Source organism: Hibiscus syriacus, unplaced genomic scaffold (assembly GCF_006381635.1).
Source record: "Hibiscus syriacus cultivar Baekdansim isolate YM2019G1 unplaced genomic scaffold, ASM638163v2 tig00004777_pilon, whole genome shotgun sequence".
Taxonomy (NCBI): domain Eukaryota; kingdom Viridiplantae; phylum Streptophyta; class Magnoliopsida; order Malvales; family Malvaceae; genus Hibiscus; species Hibiscus syriacus.
Window position 1 is genome coordinate 231,840 of NW_024062029.1, and position 8,122 is coordinate 239,961.

At 31.5% G+C, this 8,122-nt stretch overlaps 1 pseudogene; it reads right to left on the minus strand.

Annotated features, from left to right (window-relative positions):
- Positions 1-437: 437 nt before the first annotated feature.
- Positions 438-2,366, minus strand: LOC120197045 (annotated as a pseudogene).
- Between the last annotated feature and the right edge of the window lie 5,756 nt (positions 2,367-8,122).

Sequence of the window (8,122 nt, forward strand, 5' to 3'; positions counted from 1 at the left end):
GTTGGAATATATATATATATATATATATATATAAGTCAACTATGGATGCAATAGATATGATTAAAAATCAAATTCAACAAATATTACAAGAAAAAATACCCTACTATAATATCCAGCACCATAAGAAATACTACCAAAAGGACCAGAAAAAAATTAGAAAAATGAAAATGTCATAAAGTTGTTTTTGTAGAAAATACACTTTAACTAAAGATAAGGCAACCCCACCAAATCATCATGATGACTTTAGTGCTAAACTATATTATATAATCTCCAGCTGCACTTTGAATCTTCTGGAAGCTTTTGCTCCAATGAGTAGGAAATCTTTTCTTTTCACCACTCCATTGTTGATAAGCGGGTACAGATGTTAGATTTTATATTGGGAGACAAAAATATAAAAACATATTTAAAATATATATGATAATTTGAATTTTTTACGGGTGACTATTCTCAATCCATCTGTGTTCAATGTGATATCCAGTACTTCGCCATATCAAAACCATTTTGGCTATAGTGATAATCCTTTATGGTCTGATCAATTTCGGCTTGTGTGTTCATCACAAAGGGACCATATTGAACCACTGGTTCGTTCAATGGCTGCCCTGCAATCAGATCAAATCTTAATGTCTTCGATGATGACTTGTTCCACACGCTAACGCCATCTCCTGGACCGAAAACCACCTCATGGTTGGCCGATATGGGAGTCTTGTTTTGGTACCCGAACACGCCTTCACCTTCTATTATGTATGCAAATGCATTCCATGATTCCGGGATGTGTTGGTGGTCTTCCGACCTTGGAATTAACGTGAAATCGAGGTACATCGTCGGAGGTCGAGTGTAGACCGGAGATCGGACTCCCATCGATTCTCCGGCTACGACTCGAACTTGTACTCCGTCTTGTTCTGCACTTGGAATGTCCTCACATAAAAGCTCCTGGTACCTTGGTTCAATCCTGCAATGGAATATCCAATTTAAAAGCTGAACTTGCTTGACTTGTAGTGTACTATTGGAAAAGATATGGGATTCTTGTAAACAGGAAATGTTCTAGAAGATGTCATGACTTTTGCAAATAAAACAAGCCAATGGTGCAATTTTTTTCCAGAAGAAAACAAAACAACTCATATTTGTTGTAACTGTGTTTGGCCACAAATTATTTGATCAATTAGCCAATTTTTTTTTTTTACATAAAGTATGACCAAAAGTTCCCAAAGTCAAATAGTAATACGTTGCTTTAAAATTTACACAGAATCATACATTGATATATGACTTTTACGTAATATAAAACTCTTTTTGGTTTACCCATATTTAGAATTATTAAAAGAGTGAAAATAAAGAGTAAATTACATCCATCTATTTTTAATCATTCAATGATTTTAAATCTGTGTATAATTAAAAAGTTTTATATTGTGTAATTAGATCCTAACTCATAATTTTATGGATAAGGAATGATTCCTTAATCAGACATTAATATTAAAGATATATTATAATTTAAAATTGTTAAGGTATAATTATTCACTATTGTCTCTTTTTGTCCATCCCTTAACAGAATCCCAATTATATTTTAAATTAAAACTGTGTTTTCTTACATTTTTTCTTGGGAGGAGAGATTGATCCAAAGCTGCAGACCCTTATGAACACCTTCTCCAGCAGGCATTTAAGATTATTCCTCTTCCTGCTGTCATCCACTACTTAATCCAAAACCCCAAAAACAGATTCTTTAAAAAAAATCCAGAAATTCGAGTAAATGAGTAATGACTCCCTTAAAATAAAAGGCCCCAAATGTCTCAATGATAAAATTGTCTGTTGTGTTTTTTGCAGAAATTAATGAAAAAATAAATTTACCTGTAACATGTATGTAACAGTTTCAAACCCTGTAAAAAACCACAACATTTACATCAGGAGAATATGATTCAAAACCATTAAAAAGAAAGCATTTTTGGTTTTTTTCCAACACATTTATAGTAAGAAATTCAAGAACCTCTGTGAGGATGATCAGGAAATCCAGCTGGTGGAGACACTGCAAAATTTTACGAGAATTTAAAATTTTCAAACATCGTCGTTCATAGCTGCTGATGAACACGTACCTGTAAAATCATCCATCATGAGAAAGGGATCCAAAGACTTCAATTCACTCCTGAAACCAAACACAAAGAATAAAACAAAAATGAAGAAAGAAAAGAAATGACAGAGAACAAGAACTGAATAAACCTTCCAATGCATCGGCGAACAACAGCACCGTCGCCCTCGCGTTGATGCTTGGCGAGAACCTTCTTAGTGACCAATCTCGTTGGTTGAAACAGGTTTGGCCGGTTGCAGACATGGTGTTTTTTTTTTCTTTCTAAAACAATGTTTTGCTTTGATGTCTGTAATCAATGAATCTGAAACTTTGTTTTTTCTGGTTTTATGAGGATTGGATGTGGATGATGATGGGGTTTATATACAAGTACTGAACCTCTGGGGTGATTGAGACTAAGAAAATTAAATTAAAAAAGGAAAATAAATAAATAGAGGAAGGGTTGGTCGGAGGGTGTGACATAAAGGGAGGCGTGGGGAATTATTTTACAAAGGACCCATTTATTTCCTTTCCACCAACCATCATCATGATCCCAAGCTTTTGTCATCATCATTATTATGTTTGATTACTGGCATAATGTTAAAATTAACCCTAACATTTATCAAAATAATCATTTTATCTAGAGATATCAGTCATGTACAATTTTGTAGATTTCGCACTACATTCGCTCTAATTGGGGTGAGGATGGGTATAAGTTTAGTGGCTAGTAGGCGGGTATAGATGTAAAAAGTCATACCCACCGTGAGTAATAGGTAGGTGATGAGTTTATGACTTTACTCGCCCCGCATCCGCTTGCCCACTAACTGCCCACCATATAAAATTTGAATTATTATAAATTTAGGTATAATTTTAGAGACTATTATGTAAATATTAAGATTTTATAGGACATAACTTGTAATTTAACCAAATGTAAGGGTACATTTAAAAATATCGTCATTTCACCTATCTCAAATTCTCAATCTTAATTTAATTATGTCTTTTATTATGATGTTTTATGTATTAAGGCCTTGATTTATTTGAAAATCTATATTAATAATTAACTCGGTTAATCTTGTTTTATTTTATTATGCTTCTTAACGTACATGCTTATTTTATGTTTTGTTGCTTATATAATCTATGAGAGTTTTGCCAGACGAGTATAAGACGGTACAAGTAGGTACTAGATAGATGGTGGGTATTCAATTGGGTAGTAGGTGTGCAAATAGATTTGAGAATATATCTACGTGGGTAGGTGTAGATTTATAAATTTTATCCGTCATAGGTAATGGGTAAGTGATAGATACAAAAATATTATGTGGTCATTGGGATGGGGTATGGGGTATGCACCTGTCCGCCCGTTTGTCATCCCTAATTTTATCCTATATTCTATTTTTTTGAGCATTTTAACTTCTAACATTTTATTTTAGGACAAAAAAACCCTCTAACATTTGACATAATAATCACTTTGTCCCTTATTCTTTTTTAGGGCATTTTAGCCCTTGACGTTTCATTTTAGGTTAAAAATGCTCATATTTTGGAGCATTAATCGTATGTTAACTAATGATTTTCATCTATAGAGAGTTTTTTTTACACCAAAGTAAAACGTTGGGAGGCAAATACTAAAAAAAGAATAGGTGTCAAAAATACCATTTTTGATAAACGTTATGGGCTATATTTGACAGCCTTGATTATTTATTTTTTCATTTTACATTTATTCAAAAATAATTATAATATGATACCATTTTTTATAGAAATAATATTCTCGTCTAAAATATTAGGGAAATACAAGACATAAAATATTTTTTAGAATTTATGGCATTTATTATAATGAGATTCAATTTTTTATTCAGTTATTGGACGAGGTATTTTAATAAAATAATATTTTTTAAATTTACTGTGAGGATATTTATGAGTTCTAAGATCACTATAACAAATATCATAGATCCCAAAATATTTTCTCATATATTTTAATTTCTTAATATTTTTAGGTGTACTAGTATTTAAGGGGAATATTATAAACAATATATGAATAAATTAAAAATATACTAATTTTTATAGAAAAAATATACTAATTAAATGATATGTATTTATTATTATTATTATTAGTTTTTGAAATTTTTGAATTAAAAAATACAAAATTTCATTCATGGATGACAAAATTGTTGTCATAAATGATTAACGTGTCAATAGTACATATAAATAGGGTAAAGTACATAAATAGTCTCTTGATTATATGATATGGCTTTGTTGAGCTCTATGAAAATAGTTACAATTGGTCGTCCGGGCCCGATTATAGGATGCTGCTTTGTTGAGTCCTTCGACTATTAAAAGTTATAAAATGGTCACCTAACTATTCATTATGTTCCAAACTCGTCATTTTTTGTTAAAAAATTAAAGGTTGTCTGAATTGGACATTAACATGTTGACTGTAACACCCACCGATCGATGCGGGTGACCCGATCTAATCTGAGGTGTCACATTAGGGCCACCAGAGCAACCCACAGTAAAAATCCGGGAAAAATTAAAATTTTGTTAAAACTCGTAAAATCATAAAACAATTTAGAATTAAAATACAAGTTCAGAAAAAAAAACATTAATATATTACAAAAATATTAAAATCATACAAGCTTTAGACTTGGATATAGAAACATAATACAACATACATGCCCCCTAATCACATGCACCGTACTCCGTAAGCAACGTAGTGGAACTCATTTACGTATGTTGATAGCTATACTTGATCTATTCTTTTAACCTGAATGGTGAATAAAGAGTGAGCTTTGGGAAGCTCAGTAATACAGAACTACCAAGTGATGTTGAAGGACATTAGATAAATGGAAAAACATAAATATTTCCTTATTGATTCAAGCGTCTACAAGTTTTCGTGAGGAGCTGAATTTCCACTGATATTTCTTCGAGTAAAAGACATGAAGATCTTCATAATCATCGTTGAATGGATCTTAGAGATACGAACATATATTCCAATAGTATTTATTTTATTTCTGTATTACAACAATATCAAGAAATGTTGACGTGCTTGATTCGTAGTTCAAACCCCGTATGGAGTGTACAACATATATGTTCATCAACGTTTCCAAACTTATCTAAGTCATTCAGTTAATTCTAGGTCTTTGAGGGTATTTAGGTCATTTAGTAGTTAAGTCTATCCCGACGACTTCGGAGTTCTAGAGTAATTCGATCATTTCCATAATTCGGATACATACATTACTTCCATACAGTTCAACTTGGTCATATAATATAGTCATTTCGAGAAATTCAAACGTGTAAAGTACCTTCAGTAATTTAGTCTCCAGATGTTTGCTCAGGAAATAGAAATTCTAGGTCATTTTGGTATATGAGGTTAGTTTATTCATTTCAGAGCTTGAGGGTATTTAGTTATTCTAGGGATTAGACGTACTTCGGGTCATTTTACACTTCAAGGGAATTTCAAATAGATCATGAATTTATTCGATGATTCCAATGTTCAAGTTGATCAAAATATGTGTTCTCAGGTCGTCTCCATTATCATAGCCATCCATAGTATTTTTTATAACTTAAGGTTATTTTCGTATTTTCTTAATCAAGTATTCCCTATATTTAACCTTTAAAGAAACTAATCAGAATTTTGGATTATGAGATCAATTTATTACTACATAATCTATGAACTTAAAATTATTTCCAATTGCTCTACCAATTTCTTTTGTGAGCAGTCTGAGTCTTCTACAATGTTATGTTTTTATTCCATATTCAGTTTAAGTCTGATGATAATTAAATACACCTAATTGACCAATCATTTTCATTAATGTATTTACTAATTATCAATGTGTTTTGAAAAGCATATAAAAGGTAGTAGAGTATTACATTGATTTATGAGCCGTATCGATCGACTACTTAAACTCCATTCGATTGCTCTCGAATTTTAATTCCATGTCTCATAATGTAACACCCATAACCCGTACCCGACGCGGATACGAATCCGAGGTGTCACATTGACTTTTCAAATCATAAATAATTGACAAATAAGGATAAATTAAATTTTTAATCAAAATAAAAAGGTATAAAACCTCAATTTAATATAAGATAACAAATTCACATTCATACTTACATAAAATCTTTAATAATTTACATAAATAAAAAATACGAGTTTACAAAATAGATCAGAATATTTCCAATTAAACGTATAATACATGCCAACAGTTTACAAAATTTCTGAAAACCTACACTCAATTGGTCTTGATTTGATCTTCAAGGTAGTAGGCTATCCTCGCTTAGCTTTAATCTTCCGTTTTCTTCAAACCTACGAAATCTTTATAAACGAAATCTTTATTTGTTTTTTATCGATACATTTCATAAAGAATTCCAATGATTTTTCAAAATAGGAAGATATACTTTTATATATTAATTATTTTATATAATCTTGTTTCCAAATGCCCAACATATACTACTAAGAACTCTATGTATTTGAGTACATTGAGGTTGTGCACTAATGTTGTCTCCACAACTCGTAATTTGCATTGAAGTGCCACATAATTGTCCCAAATGACCACATAGGTTTGCACCGAAGTGACACATAAGTTTGCACCGAAGTGCCACATAGGTTTGCATCAAAGTGCCACATAATTGTCCCAAAGGACCACATAAAACCCTCGACTCTTGGCATGCCAACTATACCTCTAATCCTCATACACATACCTTGTGCTTTTAACCACATAATTATTTATAATTCCTTATTCAAAGTATATCTTGTTCACATAAGCACTTTCACATTGAATATCTTTGTATTCACATTTCACATTTCACATTTTCATAGTTATGCATTCATAAAAATCAAAACATAGATTAAATAATATAACTTGCATAAAACAATGTAAAATATAACATAAAAGAATTTAAAAGGTTTTTGATCGAAATCTTGGAGGTGGGCTTATCGCAAGCCGCCCTCGAATCTCATATAAAACCAATGAGTTGTACTCACATTTGCCTCACTGCAGTCCTAAACAAAGTCCGTAATACTTTTGATCGAAACTTAAAATGTCGAGCTGAACGGAAGTTGACTTTGTTCAACATCTACACAAAATAGTCGAAAATCAATATTGTACTTCAATTTACTTATATCCACTAATAATACTTAAACTGAAAGAAACACTCAATTTCCTCATTTCATGCTTAATAATATCGGTACTAGCACTACAATACTGATACTTTCCTTCAATGGTATCGATACCCCCTACGGTACCGATACCATTTTGACGTTCTGAAAATTTGTCTCGAAAATGGTATCGATATCATACCCTTGGTATCGATACTCCCAACTCAGTATCGATACCTTACTCAACCAGTACCGATACTACTATTCAAATTCAGCTAATTTTGCCTTGATGTATCGGTACTGTTCTTCCAGTACCGATACTCGATGCCCATGATTTTCATTTTCAATTCGAAAATCAACCAAAATCTTCTAACTCTCTTACTTTTATCCCTCATTAGGCTTTTAAACTCAAAATTATGCTTCCAAACTAACTTGTCTTCATTTACTACTCTTTAACATACAAATTCTCATTAGAACACTTATATTTTAAAATCATACCATGTTTTTAATCATACTCTTAATTCATTATGAACTTTCTATCTCCTTCAATAGCCCATTGACAAGTCAAATATAGCCATAAAACTACAAAAACTACATCATATCAAAAATTCATTCCAAAACCCATTTTACAAATCCCTTTCTAATACCCTCCTCTTGTTGTTTTAATCCATTACAAGCTTTCCTTAAGCTTTTATACCACCCAAGCTATCAACACCAACCAAATAATTTAAAAAAAAAATCATAGAACTCACATTTGCAATGGCTTCCACGAGCAAGAGAAAGAAGATAGTAAAGTTTCCAGATTTCCCCCTTCTATTCCACGTGTTATATCCCTTAAAAGAGAGAAGATAAAATCTTTCAGGTGAAAAGACCAAATCGCCCTTCCACTAATCCAAATTTAATATCAAGTTATGACAAAAAAAATCCATAATAAATCCTTGAATTTTTAAATTATTCTACTTAAACCACTGAGTTTTAAATTA